At 44.8% G+C, this 22,198-nt stretch overlaps 1 long non-coding RNA gene across 1 annotated transcript; it reads left to right on the top strand.

Annotated features, from left to right (window-relative positions):
* Nucleotides 1-857: 857 nt before the first annotated feature.
* Nucleotides 858-20,824, top strand: LOC137221085 (uncharacterized). Its single transcript, XR_010941863.1, has 3 exons — nucleotides 858-1,066; nucleotides 8,708-8,819; nucleotides 17,261-20,824. It is a non-coding gene; the product is annotated as an uncharacterized lncRNA (long non-coding RNA).
* Nucleotides 20,825-22,198: the final 1,374 nt, after the last annotated feature.

Genomic DNA, 22,198 nt, shown 5'->3' with positions numbered 1-22,198 from the left:
GTATTTTGAGACAAAACCTTTATTAGATATGTTTTTGCAAATATTTTTCTCCTGGTTTGTGACTTGCCTTTTGATTTTCTGAGTAAGGTCATTCACAGAGTACAAATCTTTAATTAAGTCCATGTTATTGCTTGTTTTCATTTTTAGATTGCCTTTTTGTGTTGTGTGTTAAAACTCCAAAGTTCATGATTTACATGGGCAAACCCAAGCTCATGTCAATTTTCTTCTATAGTTTTGAATAGTTTTGTATTTAAAATTTGTCTGTGGGGACTCCCCTGGTGGTGCAGTGGTTAAGAGTCTGCCTGCCAATGCAGGGGACATGGGCTCGAGCCCTGGTCCGGGAAGATCCTACATCCCGCAGAGCAACTAAGCCTGCGCTGCGCAACTACTGAAGCCTGCGCGCCTAGAGCCTGTGCTCCCCAGCAAGAGAAGCCACTGCAATGAGAAACCCGTGCACCACAACGAAGAGTAGCCCCGCTCGATGCAACTAGAGAAAGCCCACGTGCAGCAACGAAGACCCAACGCAGCCAAAAATAAATTATAAAATAAAATAAAATTTGCCTCTGAATAACTTTGAGTGAATTTGGTATAAGTTGTAAAGTTTGCATCTACATTCATTTCATTCCAAATGGTTTCCAGTTAATTGTTCCTCAACTAATTTTAGAAAACGTTTGGGATAGAGACTCCACTTCAGTTTGAATTTCCAGTTTAATGGATTCAGCAGTTCTGTCAGTAGGGGGCGCTGTCTCCAGTGACCTGTGAGGGAGGCGCTGCCTGCACTTCCTGCACTGACCACATGGTGGCGCCAAGCTCCCCTCTCTGACCCGCAGCGCATGCTCGTCCCCCGCGAACTCGATTGTGAGCGCAGCTGAGAGGCGTTGTGCCTCCTCCGGCGCGGGGGCGGGGGCTTCGGGTGGGACGCCCGGCTCAGCGTCTCTGCTGAGAGGAGCTCGGTCTCCGTCTCCTTAGGACTCGCTGGGGTTTCGGCTTCAGGACAAAGTGGGGCTGCGTCCACGCTGACTAGGGAACAGGTTACCTGAGGACCCAGGTGATGCCTGAGGGAAAGGTGAAGAGACAGCGAGGAAAAGTGGGGAGAAGCTTCTTGGGGGCGACTGACGGCCGAGGGGGTCCGTCTTCATGTGACCGAGGAAGGGCTCGGTGTGCAAAGCTGGGCTTTTGGTCAGGTTTGTGTGCAGGGTAGCCAGCATGAGCTATGGGGTGTCCAGTTTTCCCAGCACCATTTATTGTGGGGAGTGTCGTGCTCCGTGGTGTGTCCTTGGTCCCTGTGTCATGAATTAACTGACCCCGTCCGTGTGGGCTGAATTCTGGCTCTCCGTCCTGTTCCTCTGGTCCCTGCGGCTGTTTTGAGCCAGTTCCGCGCTGGTTTGGGGACTGTAGCTTCGTGGTGAAGTGTGAAGTCAGGGAGGGAGATGCCTCCAGCCCGTTCTCCTTTCTCAGGGTTGCCTTGGCTCTTCGGGGTCCTTTGTGGTTCCACGCAGATATTAGGAGGATTTGCTCTATTTTGGGGGAAAATACCGTGGAATTTTGGGAAGGATTGCATTCACTGTGTCCATTGCTTTGGGTAGAATGGGTATTTTAACAATATTAATTGTTCCGTCCCCTGAGAACAGGGTGTCTTTCCATTTATTGGTGTGTTTTTCAATTTCTCCATCAATGTCTTAAAGTTTTCAGGGTGCAGATCTTTCACATCCTTGGTTAACTTTATTCCCAGGTATTTTGTTCTTTTTGATGCAGGTGTAAATAGGGTTGCCTTCTTTCTCTTTCTGATGGTTCATTATTAGTGTTTAGAAATGCAACTGATTTCTGTGCATTGATTTTGCAAGTTTACTGAATTCATTTATTAGTTTTAATAGCTTTTTTGTGGAATGAAGTGGAAAATTGGAATTCCAAAATCCCACTGTTTCTACCGTATCCAGGTCGTCCACAACACGGAGGACAGTGGCTCCTAATATAACCTTCCCCCAGTGCCTCTAAATGACATGTGGACTTTGGGTGAACTGGATCTGGGTAAAGCTTGGCTTCTATATGGAAGTTTGATGTTTTCTCTGCTTTTCTGGCGTGCTATTGGCATACATGATGTTTTGAAAAGTAATTTACTTTCCAGTAATTTCAAACATACAACTTTACATGCATAAAACAAGTCTTGTACCTTGATTAAATATACTCCTAAATGTTGATGTTGACATTATTTAAAACGGAATTGTTTTCATAAATTCTTTTTCAGATTATTTTTTGCTAGTGTATACATATAAGACAGATTTTCATGAATTGATATTTTGTTCTATAACTTTGCTTAATTAGTTGATTAGCTCAAATAATTTCTTTGCTGATTATAGGTAGTTTTATATTTAAGATGATGTGACCTATGTTCTGTGAAGAGACACAGTTTTAATTTTTCCATTCACCCACGGATGCCTTTCATTTTTTCCTCAAGAGTCTGGGTAGAACTTCCAGTCACTACTGAGTAACGGTGATGGAGGCCAGCTTCCTGGCCTTGCTCCTGATTTCAGGAGTAAGTCTTTCAGTCTTCAGCATTGAGCATGATGTTTGCGGTGGCTTTGTGTACCACTCTTTTCCATATTGAACAAATTTCCTTTTAGTCCTGCTTTCTTGAGTGTTTGTCATGAAATAACACTGGATTTTCACTGTAGTTTTTTTGCATTAATTGATATGATTATGTGTTTTTACTTCACACCATTATTGTGCTTTAATACATTGCTTACTTTTAATATGTTGAGCAACCTGAAGCTTCTGGTGTAGAGATACTTGCTTATGGCATTATCCACTTAAAGTTCTGTTGGTTTCATGTTGCTATTATTTTGTGATAGATTTTTACATTCATATTTGTAAGTTATATTGGGGTAGTTTTTTTCTTTCTTTCTTTTTTATTTTATTTTGTTTTTACGGTATGCAGGCCTCTCACTGTTGTGGCCTCTCCCGTTGCGGAGCACAGGCTCCGGATGCGCAGGCTCAGCGGCCATGGCTCATGGGCCCAGCCGCTCCGCGGCATGTGGGATCTTCCCGGACCGGGGCATGAACCCGTGTCCCCTGCATCGGCAGGCGGACTCTCAACCACTGCGCCACCAGGAGAGTCCCTCAGTGTTCTTTTTACTCATGAGCACAGGGTATCTTTCCATTTATTTTTGTCTGTTCAGTTTCCTTTACCAGTGTCTTCCAGTTTTCAGTGTGCAGGTCCTTCACGTCCTTGGTTAAATTTACTCCTAGTTATCTTTTTGGATGCAATTGTAAGTGGGATTTTTTTTTTTTTGCGGTACGCGGGCCTCTCACTCTTGTGGCCTCTCCTGTTGCGGAGCACAGGCTCCGGATGCACAGGCTCAGTGACCATGGCTCAGTGGCCATGGCTCACGGGCCCAGCTGCTCCACGGCATGCGGGATCTTCCCGGACCAGGACAAGAACCCATGTCCCCTGCATTGGAAGGTGGACTCTCAACCACTGTGCCACCAGGGAAGCCCAGGATTTTTTTTTTTTTAATTCTTTTTCTGATGGTTCATTATCAGTGTATAGAATCACAAATGATTTTTATGCATCGATTTTTCTTTTTATTTTGGTATCCTGCAGCTTTACTGAATTCATTTTTTAGATGTAACAGTTATTTGGTGGTTGAATGTGGAAAACTAGAATTCAGAAATCCCACTGTTTCATCTACATCCATGTCATCCACAGCACCCAAGACATCGTGGCTCCCAATATAATCTTCCCATGGTGCCTCTTGTAGTATGTGGACTCCTACAAGGGTGATTAGCGTCCCCACTGTGGGTGAACTGGATATGGGTAGGGCTCGGCCTCTATAACTGAGTGTGATGTCTGTATTTCTGACATGGTATGACATGGTTGTTTTGATAAGTACTTTATTTTCTAGTAAATTTCAAGTGTATAAAAGACTTTAAATAGCAGTATAAAGTTTTCCACCTTCACAAAATACTCCAGTTAGTTTTACCCTGTGAGACTGGGAGGGCCACTCTCCCAGGGAACCAGCACATAACCCCAAAATGAGGAATAATTATGGTTTCCACATTATAATCCTATCCACAGACCCGGTTCAACTTTCACCAGCTGCCCCAGCTTTGTGGAAATGTAATTTTCTATTCGAATCCAGTTTTCTCTTCTTGGAACCATCAGTGGGGCTTTTCCTCACTTTAAAAACCTTGCTGCATTGAAAGTGTACAAGATGAGCATGATGTGGGTGGTTTTCTGTATGGCTTCTTGCACTTGGGATGTTTTCACTATCTGCATTGTAGCATTGATCATTATTTCATTCATTTTTTCCATTGGGATTAAAAACACATAACATTTACCATTTAAACCATTTTTAAAAAGCTTTTTAAAAAATATTTTATTTTATTTTCTATTTTTTGGCTGTGTCGGGTCTTTGTTGCTGCACACAGGCTTTCTCTAGTTGCGGTGAGCAGGGGCTACTCTTCATTGCCGTGTGCAGGCTTCTCATTGCGGTGGCTTCTCTCGTTACAGAGCACGGGCTCTAGGCGCACGGGTTTCAGTAGTTGTGGCACGAGGGCTCAGTAGCTGTGGCTCACGAGCTTAGTTGCTCTGTGGCATGCAGGATCTTCCAGGACCAGTGCTTGAACCCGTGTCCCCTGCAATTGGCAGGCGGATTCTTAACCACTGTGCCACAAGGAAAGCCCCATTTCAACCATTTGTAAGTATCCAGTTCTGTGGCCTTAAGTACATTCACATTGTTGTAAAAATATCCTCACCATCCATCTCCAGAACTTTATTTTCCCCATGTGAAACCGTAGCCATTAAACACTAACTCCCCTCAACCCCTGGCAACGTTATTCTACTTTGTCTTTGGATTTGACTTATCTGGATACCTCATACTAGTGGAATCATAGAACGTTTGTCCTTTTTGTGTCTGGCTGGTTTCACTTAGCATAATGACTTCAAGGTTCATCCACATTGTAGCATGTGTGAGAATTACCTTAGTGTTAAAGGTTGAATCATATTCCATTGCCTATGTACTACACTGTACTTATCCATTCATCTGTTGAAGGATGTGTTGTGTTGCTTCCACCTTTTGGCTATTGTGAATAATGTTGCTATGAATGTGGGGTACAGATATCTGTTCCAGTCCTTGCTTTCTAATATTCTGGGTGTACACCCTGGAGTGGAATCAAGGGATCATACGTTTTCCATGTTTCTGAGGAGCCACCACACAGTTTTCCACAGCGGCTGTATAATTTTACTTTATTCCTTTACATGACAGAATAATGCAGCTTATGGATCTACCTTATTTTGCTTATCCGTTTACCTGCTGACGGACATTTAAATCTTTCCTGCCCTGGGCTATTGTGAACAGTGCTGCTATGAATAACTGGTGTACAAATTTTTGTTTGAATGCCTGTTTTCCATTTTTGGGGTATATATCTAGGGGTGGAGTTGTTGAACCACATGGTAATTACATTTTATATTTTTGAGTAAATGCTAAAGGTTTGTACACATAGACTGAACCATTGTACATATCCACAAGTAACTTTTAAGGGTTCCAATTTCTCTGCATTGTTGCCAACATTTGTTGTTTTTATTTACATATTTTAAAATTTATTTTAAAATTTATTTTTATTCTAGTGTGTGTGAAGGGGCATCACACTGTGGCTTTAATTTGCATTTTCATCATGACTCCTGACGTTTGACATCTTTTCATGTCCTTGTTGACCATTTGTATGTCTTGCCTGGAGAGCAGTCCATGCAAGTTATTTGTCTGTTTCAAAAATTGTATTGTTTGTCTTTTGTTGATGAGTTGGAAAAGTCCCGGGTATATTCTAGGTAAAGAGTCTTATCAGATATATAATATGCCAATATTGTCTTCCATTCTGTGGGCTCTCGTTTTACTTTCTGGATAGCCTCTTTTGATGCACAAAGGTTTGTAATTTTGAGGAAATCCAATGTATTTTTTTCTTTCATTTCCTATGCTTTACTGTCAAATCTAAGAAACCATTGCTAAATTCGTGGTCGGGAAGATTTAATTCCTTGGTTTATTTGAGAGTTCATAGGGTCCTTTCTTGGTACCCACTAGGCCAGGCTTTAGGCCTGGGGCTGAGTCAGTGTCAGGGTTCAGCGGTCACGGTTTAGGGTTATGGGTCATTGTTGGAGAGTATGGTAGAGGGTTGTGGTTAAAGGGTCAGGGATTAGAGTTTAGGGGTCAGTGGCGAGGGTCTAGGGGTCTGGGGCTAGGGTTGTTAGGGGGTTATGGTTAGAGGTTAGGGTTCTTAGGGTAAAGGTTAGAGTTAGGTTTAAGCACAAATTGGCCCTCATTGTCCTCCCCTCTCCTCTCTGAAGCCTCCAGAATGGATAGGACTTGCCCAGGGTCAAACAGGAGTCAGGGAGCTGAGGTCAACAACTGTTTTTCTGGCCTCCCTTCGCCCAGTCCTGGGCTCTGAGAGAAGAATGAAATGTCTGTTCTTGTCTCAGACTGTTTCTTATCCACCTCAACCTCTGTCAAGCATTGGGGAGGGTGTCAGAAGTCACGCATCGTTTCCTTCTGCCCTCCTACCTGGGAAGGGTGATGCTGGCCCTACTCTGCCTGGGCAGCCCCAGGTTCCAGCACAGCCCAGACTGGAGGGCACTCAGTGGACATGTGTGGATTTATAAAGGACTGGGTGCAGTGACCTGCCAGCCCCCAGATGCTGCCTTATTAAGGGCTGGTGGGGCCCTCCGGGCACTGGAGGCATCCTTTGTCCCATCTGAGTGGGCATGAATAGATGATCAAGTCTCAGGCAGGACAGCCCTCGACCTCTGACTATCCAGGCAGGCATCTGTGGTCCTCTAGCTCAGTCCAGCCTGGGCATTGTCAGGCCCTCATGTACAGTGACGGAGCTGGCCATGATGCCGGGCAATTCAAGAGCTACCTGGGCAGTGTAGACATTCCTTTGAGAAGTTTCAACTACCAACATGCATGTGGCTGAGAAGAAGGCCTCCCGCTCACGGCCTCATAGGCTGCCAAGAGAGGTAATAATCCTCTAGACATTGGAGTGTGGCCCTGACACAACACCCATATAGCAGACCATGGCCCTGCAATCCTCTGTCCTTCCAGTCGTTAGAAACTTTTGACATGCATATTCATTAAGAATCAAAGATATGGGAACAACTGGACCTCCCAGTGTGAGGTTTACACTGCCACTGCCATTGTCTTGGAGAGCCATATGCATCCATGTGGCCTCTGGAAAGCCTGCCGATTATGGGTTCCATGGCATGGAAGAATTCTCGAGCCTCCCGTTACTTCATTGCACAAGAGTTTCCTTACCACCCTAGCATTTGGTTTCTTCCTCTTAGTAAAGGAGAGAGAAGAAACTGGAAAAGGAGCAGTATTGTTTTTCAGGGATGGGCAATTAATATGGCCAGGGAGATGGCATAACTCAAGGACTCTCACCTCTCAGGGGCAGGAATGAGGTCTGTGTGTCTTCTGACGGCACATGGGCTGTTCTGGGCCAGCCTCTGAGATGTGAGGACCTGATGCCCAAGGAAAGAGACTAGAGTTTACCACCACCAATGATCCTGACTTTTCAGCAAGTGAAAGAACTTGCAGTCTTGGGAGGGACAGTAAGAGCACTGGATGAGTTGCTGCAGCCCCTGACCCTAAGTGAACCCCTTTCTTTCTTTTGTGTCAGATTCTGTGCTGTGCAGTGAGCTGTCATTGACATAGAATCTGTTGCTTTCTCCCAGCCAGCATCTGTTCTCAGGCCCAAGGGCCTCAGTTTTCCTTTGGGAATTATATCTCACCTGCTTCCAGTCCAAACAGTTGCAGAAGGATGACCCCATGTTCCACCCAGCCCGAAGATGGGTTTACAACCCACATCTAGCCAGTCCCATTTTCCATCTTCTGGTGATGGGTCAAGGATGAGAATGCAACCCAAGCCAGATCAAAGGCATTTAAAACCATGACTTTCTTGGAATCCAAGAAAAGGAGAAACTCTTTCTCAGAAAATGGATGGTGAATGGTTGTCAGCGTAGAACTGCTGTTGGCCCAAGGGCAGTGAGAGAGCCTGTGCCTGTGAATGGGGTCCCCCAAAGGCACTGAGCGGGACAAAGTTTTGGAGAGAAGCAAGGTCACACTGAGACAGTGTGAGCCCCTGGACCTGCCAGGTCCAAACCCAGTCTTCAACCTGCCACTTGCAAGTATTAATGTATTTCTACCCTTACAATAAATACTAATTTATTTTACTTCCGTAAGTGTGTCCAGTCGCTGGGAAAAGAAAAAGTCCTGGTTGATACATCTGAGTCAATAATCCCTGACCCTTCCTCAGGTGTCCTCACTGGGTAGGCATGGCTGTGGGAGGTGAAGACACTGGGTGGGGTCATATACTAGGGGAGCTGCCAAACAGCTCTGTCCCTGCTCCTTCCCTGTCCCGGGAGAGGGAAAGCCTGGAACAGTGATAGGATAGCCAGTAGGGGAAGAGGTTCCTCAGTGGTTAATTGGCCTTTTTGTGTTTTCCTTAATTTAGGGTCCATTTGGGTAATGTGTTTTTACAAAGAAATCCCCCTTTTCCTCTAGATTTCCAGTTTGTTACAGTAGGTTTCTCTTATTTGACGTTTAATTTTTCCTGTCTAATTTTCTACAGAATCATGACAAATAATGAACAAATACTCATACTTTACTATTAACTGAAGTCCCTATTCACGTTCCCTTTGTTATACCTTTCCTTGTTCCAGGATCTGAGAGGACATGCGGTCATCATGTCTGTTTAGACTCTTCTGGGCTCTGACAGTTGCTCAGACTCTTCTTGTTTCCATGACCTTGACAGCGTGGAGGAGGGCTGCTCAGGTATTGTATAGACTGCCGGGCGCTGGGATTTGCTTGGTGGTTTTGTCGTGGTTAGACGTGGCTTTGAAAAAGCAGACCACAGAGGTGAAGTGCTTCCTCTTCACTCTATATCAAGAGGACAGGCTCTTAAGGGAACTTCTCACTTATATTCTTAATTTTGGTCACCCAGCTGAGGTAACGTTTGTCAGGTTTTACCACAGTGAGGTTAATTTTTTCCCATGTCCATCCTGTGTGTCTTATGTAGGAGGCAGTCATAATGCAGAAGCCACACTTGAGGAGAGAGGGGTTAGCTTCACATCCTTGATGGACAGCTGAGTGGCTATATACATTGTTTAGAAGCTTTCTGCACAGGAGATTTCTATTTAACACCATTCATCAAAAACTCTGTAATTTATTTATACCAGTTTGGACACGTGAATAACTAGTGTAAACTCTTGGTTATCATCCAGCACTACATTATTAGACTGCTTAGTTCATTCTTGCTTTGGCTGTTGAGAGCTTCTTCCATTTGCTCTTGTTTTCATTTTACATAATTTTTTTTTTGTGGGTTTTAAAAATTTTTGGTACTTCCTTACTTTCTGATTTTTTTTTTTTTTTTTTTTTTTTTGCTGTATGCGGGCCTCTCACTATTGTGGCCTCTCCCGTTGTGGAGCACAGGCTCCGGATGCACAGGCTCAGCGGCCATGGCTCACGGGCCCAGCCGCTCCGCGGCATGTGGGATCTTCCCAGACCGGGGCACGAACCCGTGTCTCCTGCATCGGCAGGCGGACTCTCAACCACTGCGCCACCAGGGAAGCCCAACTTTCTGATATTTTAAGATTATCCTGCTTCATATATTTACTGTCTCAGTCCTAGCATCAGCCCTTTCTTCAAAGAGCCCTTGTTCCTTTTATTAGAGAATGGTATTAAAAACTTACATGTGGGAGCTAAATATGCTCAGCTGACAGTACATCGAAATATATGCATGTATCCCAGCCTATGCATATACACAGAATTATAAAGGTTTCCATGTGGAACTATGTGTAGGCTAAAGATAGTTTATACTGATATCTCCAAGCGGATCTGTTATGACATGGATATTGTAACCTTCTCCCTTTGTTTGACTGTAACATCCAACTCCAGTGGTAAGAAACCTGGCTTCCACCCTTTGTCATTTATGAAATTCAGTGCTTGTTCCATCTGCCGACTGATATCGTAGTTTCAGTACTGTTAGCTGCTGCCCCTCCTGGGAAAGAACATAGAGTCCCCTGTGTGTGTACGGCACATTATGTCTTTGGCCTACAGATTCTGTACATTTCCATAGTTAACTTAGGTCAGCCCGTTTGTCCCACTACCAACAGTGAGTTTTTTCATACATTTCTGAATCAGTTAGCTTCTTCGTTACCTTCTGTATTGCAGTCTTTGACACTCCCATATCCTAGGTAGCTAAGTTTGGATAGATTGTAACTTACTTGTTGGGTTGTAAAGATCTGCGGGTGTAGCCAGATGCACAGGTATTCACCACTGAAGTATCATATGGACTATTTCAGCCACATATTCCGTAAACTGCTTACCATGTCAGTTTTACCTTTTCTAGAATGTCATATAAAGGAGGTCATACAGTGTGTAGCTGTTCAGACTGGATTCTTTCACTTAGCAATGTAAGTGTTAGGTGCATCTATTTTTTTTTTTTTTGCACGGGTTGATGATCCATTCCTTTATATCTCTGAATAGTATTGCACTGCATGTATATGAGAGGAAAAATAATTTTCCCTCTACACTTCTATGTTCTTTATTGAGATCCCCCTTGTAATGAAAAAGAGACGAACTGGAGAAAACAATCAGAAGTTTAATATATACCATGCGTACCTCCTGTATACTTGAAAGATACCCAGGAAAACTGAGTCACTCCCTGAAATGGCCCAAGCCGTTACCTTAAATGCTATCTTCAGAACAAAAGCAAGATGTTAGGGAATGGAGGCAGCCATTTAAGGGATGTTATTAGTCAAAGCCCAGTAAACAAGGGTATGGTTGTTACACAGATTTACATCCAGGTCTATTTCATTGAAAAGCTTTTTTTAATTTTTTAAACATTTATTTATTTGGCTGCACTGGGTCTTAGTTGCGGCCTGTGGAATCTTGAGTTGCGGCATGGGGGCTCTTAATTGCAGCATGCGGGATCTAGTTCCCTGAGCAGGGATTGAACCCTGGTCCCCTGATTGGGAGCATGGAGTCTTAACCACTGGACCAGTAGGGGAGTCCCAACAAACTTTTCTTGATATTTAGTCATCATTCAATTCCTGGTCCAGAGAGGGACATACTCTTACAAATGGAGATATCCTTAATAAATGTAAATGTACCTCCTAAAAGGGCATTTTCTACTTGGTTTTGATAGATTCTCCTGGGTCTGCTGTTTCTTAAATTAATCAGTCCAAAATAATCCTTTTGTCAAATGGGCATATTTTGGGGTGGTGTATTCTGCTCCCCTTGACATGTATGTGCCCTAATTTGCTTATGAATTCATCTACAGAAGGACATCCTGATATCTTTAAGTTTTTAGCCATTATGAATAGAGCTGCTGTGCATTACTTGATGCTAGTTTTGCTTTGAATACAATTTTTCAAAGCAGTTGTCTAAATACAAGAGGTACACTTCTTGGATCCTAAGGTGAGACTTTTTAGATTTGGAAAAAACTGCCAAAGTGTCTTCCAAAGCTGGTTGTACATGCATTCCACCAGCATCTTGAGTTTATTCTTGTATGCTTATTTACTGCCTGTTTATCTTCTTGGGCCAGGTGTGTGTTTCAACCTTTACCAAATTTTAATGGCGTTGTTGGCATAATTTGAGTACAAATCCTTTATCAGACATGTGTTTTGGGAATAGTTTCTTGCAGTTTCTGGTTTGTCTTCCGGTTTTCTGAATAAGGTCACCAGACCCAAAGTCATGTAGATTATCTTTTTTTTCCCTAGGATTTTTATAGTTTGGTAATTTAAATTTGTCTATGGGCATTTTGAGTGAATTTTGGGTTAAGTCGTAAAGTTTGTGTCTACATTCATTTCATTACATATGGTTTGTAATTAATTGCTCCTTAACCATCTTTTGAGAAGATACAGTGAGATACTCGGCTCCATTTCAGTTTCGATTTCCAAACTTAGTATATACAGCAGAACTGCCTCCCAGATGAGGCCTCTGGGTTTGTGAGTGCGGCACTCCCGGCACTTTTCTCACATCCCACAGGGGGCGCCGAACCCACCTGTCTGACCCTGGGGGCACAGGTGCACCCTGTCCACAGACTTTGCTCTGTGACAAGCAGACAGGAGCTTTGTCTCCTGTCAGGGCCTAGGTTTCTGGACCATGAGGCATTGTCCACACTGACAGGAGCTGGGTTTTCTCAGGAACCACTGGTGAGGAGACTCTACAAGAGGAAAAAATGAGCAACTGTGGAGCATCTTCCTGTGCAGCTGACTGCTGGATGGGTGGGGTGCATCTTCAGGGCACTCAGGAGAGAAAGGGTTTAATGTGGAATACTGTGCATTTTTAGTTAGTTTTATGTGCAGTGTAGATGGTGACCGGTGTCATTCTTTGGAGACTGGTGTCTAGTAGTCCTGGCACTGTTGATGGCTTTAGGTTGAATAAATTTTTTTTTTTTTACATCTTTATTGGAGTATAATTGCTTTACAGTGGTGTGTTAGTTTCTGCTTTATAACAAAGTGAATCAGTTATACATATACATATGTTCCCATATCTCTTCCCTCTTGCGTCTCCCTCCCACCCACCCTCCCTATCCCACCCCTCTAGGTGGTCACAAAGCACCGAGCTGATCTCCCTGTGCTATGCGGCTGCTTCCCACTAGCTATCTGTTTTACGCTTGGTAGTGTGTATATGTCCATGTCACTCTCTCACTTTGTCACAGCTTACCCTTCCCCCTCCCCATATCCTCAAGTCCATTCTCTAGTAGGTCTGTGTCTTTATTCCTCTCTTACCCCTAGGTTCTTCATGACATTTTCTTTTTCTTAAGTTCCATATATATTTGTCAACATACGGTATCTGTCTTTCTCCTTCTGACTTACTTCACTCTGTATGACAGACTCTAGGCCCATCCACCTCATTACAAATCCCTCAATTCCATTTCTTTTTATGGCTGAGTAATATTCCATTGTATACATGTGCCACGTCATCTTTATGCATACATCCGATAATGGACACGTAGGTTGTTTGCATCTCCTGGCTATTGTAAGTAGAGCTGCAATGAACATTTTGGTACATGACTCCTTTTGAATTACGGTTTTCTCAGGGTATATGCCCAGTAGTGGGATTGCTGGGTCATGTGGTAGTTCTATTTGTAGTTTTTTAAGGAACCTCCGTACTGTTCTCCACAGTGGCTGTACCAATTCCCATTCTCACCAGCAGTGCAAGAGTGTTCCCTTCTCTCCACACCCTCTCCAGCATTTATTGTTTCTAGGGTTTTTGGTGATGGCCATTCTGACTGGTGTGAGATGGTGTCTCATTCAAGTTTTGATTTGCATTTCTCTAACAATTAATGACATTGAGCATTCTTTCGTGTGTTTGTTGGCAGTCTGTGTATCTTCCTTGGAGAAGTGTCTATTTAGGTCTTCTGCCCATTTTTGGATTGGGTTGTTTGTTTTTTTTTGTTGTTGTTATTGAGCTGCATGAGCTGCTCGTAGATGTTGGAGATGATGAATCCTTTGTCAGTTACTTCATTTGGAAATATTTTCTCCCATTCTGAGGGTTGTCTTTTCACCTTGTTTATGTTTTCCTTTGCTGTGCAAAAGCTTTGCAGTTTCATTAGGTCTCATTTGTTTATTTTTGTTTTTATTTCCATTTCTCTAGCAGGTGGGTCAAAAAGGATCTTGCTGTGATTTATGTCATAGAGTGTTCTGCCTATGTTTTCCTCTAAGAGTTTGACAGTTTCTGGCCTTAAATAGGTCTTTAATCCATTTTGAGCTTATTTTTGTGTATGGCGTTAGGGAGTGATGTGATCTCGTACTTTTGCACGTACCTGTCCAGTTTTCCCAGCATCACTTATTGAAGAGGCTGTCCTTTCTCCACTGTCCATTCCTGCCTCCTTTATCAAAGGTAAGGTGACCATATATGCGGGGGTTTATCTCTGGGCTTTCTATCCTCTTCCATTGATCTATATTTCTGTTTTTGTGCCAGTACCATACTGTCTTGATTACTGTAGCTTTGTAGTATTTTCTGAAGTCAGGGAGCCTGATTCCTCCAGCTCCGTTTTTCGTTCTCAAGATTGCTTTGGCTATCCGGGGTCTTTTGTGTTTCCATACAAATCGTGAAATTTTTTGTTCTAGTTCTGTGAAAAATGCCAGTGGTAGTTTGATAGGGATTGCATTGAGTAGGTAGCTTGATTTGGGTAGTAGAATCACTTTCACAATGTTGATTCTTCCAATCCAAGAACATGGTATACCTCTCCATCTCTTTGTATTGTCCTTAATTTCTTTCATCAGTGTCTTATAATTTTCTTCATACAGGTCTTTTGTCTCCTTGGGTAGGTTTATTCCTAGATGTTTGATTCTTGTTGCAGTGGTAAATGGGAGTGTTCTCTTGATTTCACTTTCAGATGCTTTCCTCATTAGTGTATAGGAATGGCAGAGATTTCTGTGCATTAATTTTGTATCCTGCTACTTTACCAAATTTCATTGATTAGCCATAGTGGTTTTCTGGTGGCCTCTTTAGGATTCTCTATGTATAGTATCATGTCATCTGCAAACAGTGACAGCTTTACTTCTTCTTTTCCGATTTGGATTCCTTTTAGTTCCTTTTCTTCTCTGATTGCTGTGGCTAAAACTTCCAAAACTAGGTGGACTAAGAGTGGTGAGAGTGGGCAACCTTGTCTTGTTCCTGATTTTAGTGGAAATGCTTTCAGTCTTTCAACATGGAGAACGATGTTGGCTGTGGGTTTGTCATATATGGCCTTTATTTTGTTGAGGAAAGTTCCCTCTATGGCTACTTTCTGGAGGGTTTTTATCATAAATGGGTGCTGAATTTTGTCGAAAGCTTTCTCTGCCTCTACTGAGATGACCATGTGGTTTTTTTCCTTCAGTTTGTTACTGTGGTGTATCACGTTGATTGATTCGCGTACATTGAAGAATCCTTGAGTTCCTGGAATGAACCCCACTTGATCATGGTGTATGATATCCTTTTCATGTGCTGTTGGATTCTGTTTGCTAGTATTTTGTTGAGGATTTTTGCATCTATGTTCATCAGTGATATTGGCCTGTAGTTTTCTTTCTTTGATCATGGTGTATGATGATCCTTTTCATGTGCTGTTGGATTCTGTTTGCTAGTATTTTGTTGAGGATTTTTGCATCTATGTTCATCAGTGATATTGGCCTGTAGTTTTCTTTCTTTGTGGCATCCTTCTCTGGTTTTGGTATCAGGGTGATGGTGGCCTCGTAGAATGAGTTTGGGAGTGTTCCTCCCTCTGCTATATTTTGGAAGAGTTTGAGAAGGATAGGTGTTAGCTCTTTTCTAAATGTTTGATAGAATTCGCCTGTGAAGCCATCTGGTTCTGGGCATTTGTTTGTTGGAAGATTTTTAATCACAGTTTCAATTTCAGTGCTTGTGATTGGTCTGTTCATATTTTCTATTTCTTCCTGATTCAGTCTTGGCAGGTTGTGCATTGCTACGAATTTGTCCATTTCTTCCAGGTTGTCCATTTTATTGGCATAGAGTTGCTTGTAGTGATCTCTCATGATCTTTTGTATTTCTGCAGTGTCAGTTGTTACTTCTCCTTTTTCATTTCTAATTCTATTGATTTGAGTCTTCTCCCTTTTTTTCTTGATGAGTCTGGCAAATGGGTTATCAATTTTGTTTATCTTCTCAAGGAACCAGCTTTTAGTTTGATTGACCTTTGGTATCATTTCCTTCATTTCTTTTTCATTTATTTCTGATGTGATCTTTATGATTTCTTTCCTTCTGCTAACTTTGCAGGTTTTTTGTTCTTCTTCCTCTAATTTCTTTAGGTGCAAGGTTAGGTTGTGTTTTCGAGATGTTTCCTGTTTCTTAAGGTAGGATTTTATTGCTATAAACTTCCCTCTTAGAACTGCTTTTGCTGCATCCAATAGGTTTTGGGTCGTCGTGTCTCCATTGTCATTTGTTTCTAGGTATTTTTTTTATTTCCTCTTTGATTTCTTCAGTGATCATTTCGTTATTAAGTAGTGTATGGTTTAGCCTCCACGTGTTTGTATGGTTTACAGATCTTTTCCTGCAATTGATATCTAGTCTCATAGCGTTGTGGTTGGAAAAGATACTTGATACAATTTCAATTTTCTTAAATTTACTGAGGCTTGATTTGTGACCCAAGATATGATCTATCCTGGAGAATGTTCCGTGAGCACTTGAGAAAAATGTGTATTCTGTTGTTTTTGGATGGAATGTCCTATAAATATCAATTAAGTCCCTCTTGTCTAATGTATCATCATTTAAAGCTTGTGTTTCCTTATTTACTTTCATTTTGGATGACGTGTCCATTGGTGAAAGTGGGGTGTTGAAGTCCCCTACCATGAATGTGTTACTGTCGATATCCCCTTTTATGGCCGTTAGTATTTGCCTTATGTATTGAGGTGCTCCTATGTTGGGTGCATAAATATTTACAGTTGTTATACCATCCTCCTGGATTGATCCATTGATGGTTATGTAGTTTCCTTCTCTGTCTCTTCTAATTCTAGTCTTTATTTTAAAGTCTATTTTGTCTGATATGAGAATTGCTGCTCCGGCTTTCTTTTGGTTTCCATCTGCATGGCATATCTTTTTCCATCCCCTCACTTTCAGTCTGTATGTGTGTCTAGGTCTGAAGTGGGTCTCTTGTAGACCACATATGTATATGGGTCTTGTTTTTGTATCCATTCAGCCAGTCTGTGTCTTTTGGTGGGAGCATTTAATCCATTTACATTTAAGGTAATTATCGATATGTATGTTCCTATTCCCATCTTGTTCATTGTTTTGGATGTGTTATTATAGGTCTTTTCCTTCTCTTGTGTTTCTTGCTTAGAGAAGATCCTTTAGCATTTGTTGTAATGCTGGTTTGGTGGTGCTGAACTCTCTCAGCTTTTGCTTGTCTCTAAAGGTTTTAATTTCTCCATCAGATCTGAATGGGATCCTTGCTGGGTAGAGTAATCTTGGTTGTAGTGTTTTCTCCTTCATCACTTTAAATATGTCCTGCCAGTCCCTTCTGGCTTGCAGAGTTTCTTCTGAAAGATCAGCTGTTAACCTTATGGGGATCCCTTGTGTGTCATTTGTTGTTTTTCCCTTGCTGCTTTTAATATGTGCAGCCTGCCATGCTATAGAGGTAAAGGGAAGCTCAACTTGAGTACTTGCCTCGAGGTAAGGCCCTGAGTAGACAACGCACAAAGGGAGGCATGCGGCTGTTTCCACGAGGTCTTCATCGGGGTTCTGCCGTATTTTAAAGGAAGAACCCTTTTCAGGACTCCTAGGCCCCTCCGGTGTGCATCATTTTCCCTGCAGGGTCACTGAGTACCTCCAGACCCCTGTGGGCCTGCTGAGCAACATCGAGGCCGGTCCGTTGGTCCCTCGGAGGCTCTCTGTGTATGCCGAGTGATGGGCAACACACTGCACGTTTCTTCAGGAGAGCTAAATTTCCAGAGCCCTCGAACAGCCTCAGGACCACATTTCTGGCCAGTAGGACGTGCCATGGAAGTCTTCTTCATGGCCCTGGTCTGAGCTGCCATGGGAAAACATTGTGCTTACAATTCTTCGAGGACCTCGTACGTGAAGTCACTCTGCTGGAGGAGAGAGTCAACATCCTGCCGTGCTGTGTCGCTAACAGGACACTCAGCGTGAGCACTTGCCTCAAGGTAAGGCCCTGAATTCCCGTGCAGAAGCGGAGGAATGCAGAAGTTTCCATGAGGCCGTAGCCGCTGCTCTGCCTTATTTTAAGGAGAGTACGCTTTTCAGGACACCTAGGAGCCTCGTGAGGGCACCCTGTCCCCTTGCAAGAGCACTGAATACCGGCATGCTCCCCTGGGCCTGCTAAGCAACATCCAGGCCTGTAGCCCTTTGGAGTCACTCTGTGTACGCCGAGTGTAGGGCCACACACTGCACTCTTTCTTGGGAGAGCTTGACGTCCCCAGCACTCCCACAGGTTCATGAATACTGCTCTAGCAAGTTCCAACATGCCATGGAAGTGGGAATTACCGCCCTAGTCTCAGCGGAACTGAGCAAAGCACTCGGCTTCGCATTTCATCTATGACCTCCTACCTGAAGTCACCCCGCCTCCAGGGGAAAGTCAGCTTGCGTCCTGACTGCCACTAAAGCCCGGTTCTTCGTGTCACACTGCCGGCTTTTGAAGAGCCACAGGCCTGGAGGCCTAGCTAGGGCGTAGCTTGGTTGAGGCAGTTCGCTAGTTGCAGAACACACTGCTTCGAGAAGTTGATTGAGGGAAGGAACCACTGTGTAATCTGTGTCTCTTTTGACTTGTGAGAAACCACAGGGATGGATGCTGCATGTGCCCATGGAAACGGGGACCTGATGGAACTAGCCTTGCTCTCCCAGTTTGAAAGCTCCATTCGTGCTGCCTTGAATCTACCTGAAATTCACTGCTGTTGACAGGCCTCTAGCCACTGTAGGCATGCTCTGGGAAGAAAACGAGATTTCTATAGCTAAACTGGTTGCTTCCATGGCCGTGGTGGAGCTCATACTGCCATGCTCTAGAGCTGACGGGAAACTCAAGGTGACTATTTGCCTGGAGGTAAGGCCCTGAGAAGCCTTGTAGAAAGAGAGGCATGCGGCTGTTTCCACGAGGTCTTACTTGCTGTTCTGCTTTATTTTAAAGGAAGTACCCTTTTCAGGACTCCTAGGCCCCTCCGGCGTGCATCATTTTCCCTGCAGGATCACTGAGTACCTCCAGACCCCTGTGGGCCTGCTGAGCAACATCGAGGCCCATAGGTTCCTTGGAGGTCTTCTGTGTATGACGAGTGATGGGCAACACACTGCACGTTACTTCAGGAGAGCTACATTGCCAGAGCCCTCGGACAGCATGTGGACCACATTTATAGCCCGTCCAACATGCCATGGAAGTCTTCATCAGGGCTCTCGTCTGAGCTGCCATGACAAAACACTCTGCTTAGAATTTTTCTAGGACCTTGTACCTGAAGTGACTATACTCAGGTAGGAAGTCAGCATCCTACCAAGCTGTGTGGTTAATGGGACATTAAATGGGAGCAGTTGCCTTGAGGTAAGACCCTGAATTGCCGTGCAGAAGCGGAGACGTGCAACAGTTTCCATGAGGCCGTAGCCACTGCTCTGCATTATCTTAACTGCAGTTCGCTTTTCAGGACACCTAGGAACTTCGCGTGGGCACCGTATTCCTGGCAGGAAAAGTGACTAAGCCTAGGCTCCCTTGGACCTGCTAAGCAACTGCCAGGCCTGTAACTCTTCGGAGCCACTCTGTGTATGCCGAGTGTATCGCAACACACTGCACTCCTTCATGGGACAGCTTGAAATCCCCAGCTCTCCCAGAGTTTCTCGGACACCCTTTTGGCACGTCCAACATGCCGGGGAAGTCTGACTCAATGCCCTAGTCTGAGCTGCACTGAGAAAAACCCTCAGCTTCGAATTCCATCTGGGACCTCCTGCCTGAAGTCACCCTGCCTCCAGGAGAAAGTCAGCTTGCGTTTAGACTACCACTAAATTCCAGTTCTTCGTGTAACACTGCAGGCTTATGAAGAGCCACGGGCCCAGATGCCTAGCTAGGGCGTACCTTGTTTGAGGCAGTTTGCTAGATGCAGAGCACCCTGCTTCCAGGAGTGATTCAGGGAAGGAGCCACTGCGTTACCTGTGTCTCTTTTGACATGATAGAAACCACAGGGATGTATGCTACGTGTGCCCATGGAAATGGGGGCCTGATGGAGCAAGCCTTGCTTTCCCATTTTGAAAGCTTCATGCATGGTGCCTTGAAGGACCTGAAATTCACTGCTGTTGACAGACCACTAGCCACTGTACATCTAGCTCTGGGAATCAAATGAGTTTCCTCTATCTAAACCAGGTGCTTCCGTGGCCGGTGTAGAGCTCAGCCTGCCATGCTCTAGAGCTAAACGGAAACTCAACGTGAGTACCTGCCTCGAAGGAAGGCCCAGAGTATCCGTACAGAACGGGAGGCGTGCAGCTGTTTCTATGAGGTCTTAGTCGCTGTTCTGCTTTATTTTAAAGGAAGTACCCTTTTCAGGACTCCTAGGCCCCTCGGGTGTGCATCATTTCCCTCCAGTATCACTGAGTACCTCCAGACCCCTGTGGGCCTGCTGAGCAACATCGAGGCCCATAGGTCGGTCCCTCGGAGGCCCTCTGTGTATGCCGAGTGATGGGGAAATCTCTGCACGTTCCTTAAGGAGAGCTACATTTTCAGAGCCCTCGAACTGCCTCAGGACCACATTTCTGGCCAGTGCAACGTGTCATGGAAGTCTTCGTCATGGCCGTCGTCTGAGCTGCCATGGGAAAACATTTTGCTTACAATTCTTCCAGGACCTCGTACTTGAAGTCACTCCACTTGAGGAGAAATTCACCATCCTACTATGCTGTGTTGCTAACGGGACACTCAGTGTGAGCACTGGCCTCAAGGTAAGGCCCTGAATTGCCGTGCAGAAGCCAAGGCATGCAGGAGTTTACATGACGCCAAAGACACTGCTCCACATTATCTTAATGGCAGTACGCTTTTCAGGACACCTAGGAGCCTCGCGTGGGCACGCTATTCCCAGCAGCAACAGTGAGTCCCTCCAGGCCCCACTGGGCCAGTTAAGCAACTTCCAGGCCCGTACACTTTCGGAGCCACACTGTGTATGCCGAGTATAGGGCAACACACTGCACTCCTTCATGAGACAGCATGAAATCCCCAGCACTCCCAGAATTTCGTGAACACTGTTCTAGCACGTCCAACATGACGCTGAAGTCGGATTCATTGCCTTAGTCTGAGCTGCACTGAGAAAACCCTCGGCTTTGCATTGCATCTAGGATCTCCTGCCTGAAGTCACCCTGCCTCCGGGAGAAAGTCGGCTTTTGTTCCAAATGCCACCAAAGCCCAGTTCTTCATGTAAAACTGCAGGCTATGAAGAGCCGCAGGCCCAGAGATTCACTAACGGAATACTCAGCGATGCGCTTGCCTTAAGGTAAGGCCCTGAATTGCCAAGCAGAAGTGGAGGTGTGCAGCAGTTTCCATAAGGCCGTAGCTGCTACTCTGTATTATCTTAACAGCAGTACGCTTTTCAGGACACCTAGGAGTCTCGCGTGGGCACCGTATTCCCCGCAGGAACACTGAGTACCCCTAGGCCCCCCTGGGCCTGCGAAATAACTTCCATGCCCGTTGCCCTTCGGAGCCACTCTGTGTATGCTGAGCGTAGGGCAACACACTCCACTGCTGCTTGGGACAGCTTGAAATCCCCAGCACTCTCATAGGTTTACAAACACTGTTCTAGCACGTCCAACGTGCCGGGGAAGTCTGACTCATTGGCCTAGTCTGAGCTGCACTGGGAAACACTCTCGGCTTCGCTTTCCATCTAGGACCTCCTGCCTGAAGGCACCCTGCCTCCTGGAGAAAGTCGGCTTGCGTTCTGACTGCCACGAAAGCCCAGTTCTTTGTGTCACACGGCATGCTTTTGAAGAGGCACAGCCCCGGAGGCCTAGCTAGGGCGTACCTTGGTTGAGGCAGTTCACTACATGCCGAACACCCTGCTTAGAGGATTTGATTTGATTCAGGGAAGGAACCACTTGGCAACCTGTGTCTCTTTTGACTTGTTGTAAAGCACAGGGTTGTATGGTGCGTGTGCTCATGGAAATGGTGTCCTGATGGAACTAACCTTGCTTTCCCATTGTGAAAGCTCCATTCATGCTGCCTTAAAGCTACGTGAAATTCACTGCTGTGGACAGGACTCTAGCCACTATACGCCTGGCTATGAGAAGAACATGAGTTTCCTGTATCTAAACCAGGTGCTTCTATGACTGGTGTGGAGCTCAGCCTGCCATGCTCTAGAGCTAAAGGGAAATTCAATGTGAGTACTTGCCTCGAGGTATGGCCCTGAGTATCCATGCAGAAAGGGAGGCATGCCGCTGTTTCCATGAGGTCTTACTCGCTGTTCTGCTATATTTTAGGGGAACTACCCTTTTTAGGACTCCTAGGGCCCTCGGGTGTGCATCCTTTTCCCTTGAAGATCACTGAGTACCTCCAGACTGCTGTGGGCCTGCTGAGCAACATCGGGGCCCATAGGTCGGTCACTCAGCGTCCCCCTGCGTATGCTGAGTGATGGGAAACACACTGCACGTTCCTTAAGGCGAGCTACATTCCCATAGTCTGCGAACATCCTTCAGGGCCACATTTCTGGCCAGTCCAACCTGCCATGGAAGTCTTCGTCATGGCC

Source organism: Pseudorca crassidens, chromosome 3 (assembly GCF_039906515.1).
Source record: "Pseudorca crassidens isolate mPseCra1 chromosome 3, mPseCra1.hap1, whole genome shotgun sequence".
Taxonomy (NCBI): Eukaryota; Metazoa; Chordata; class Mammalia; order Artiodactyla; family Delphinidae; genus Pseudorca; species Pseudorca crassidens.
Note: the sequence above shows the minus strand (reverse complement) of the source record. Positions and strands in the feature narration are given on the sequence as shown.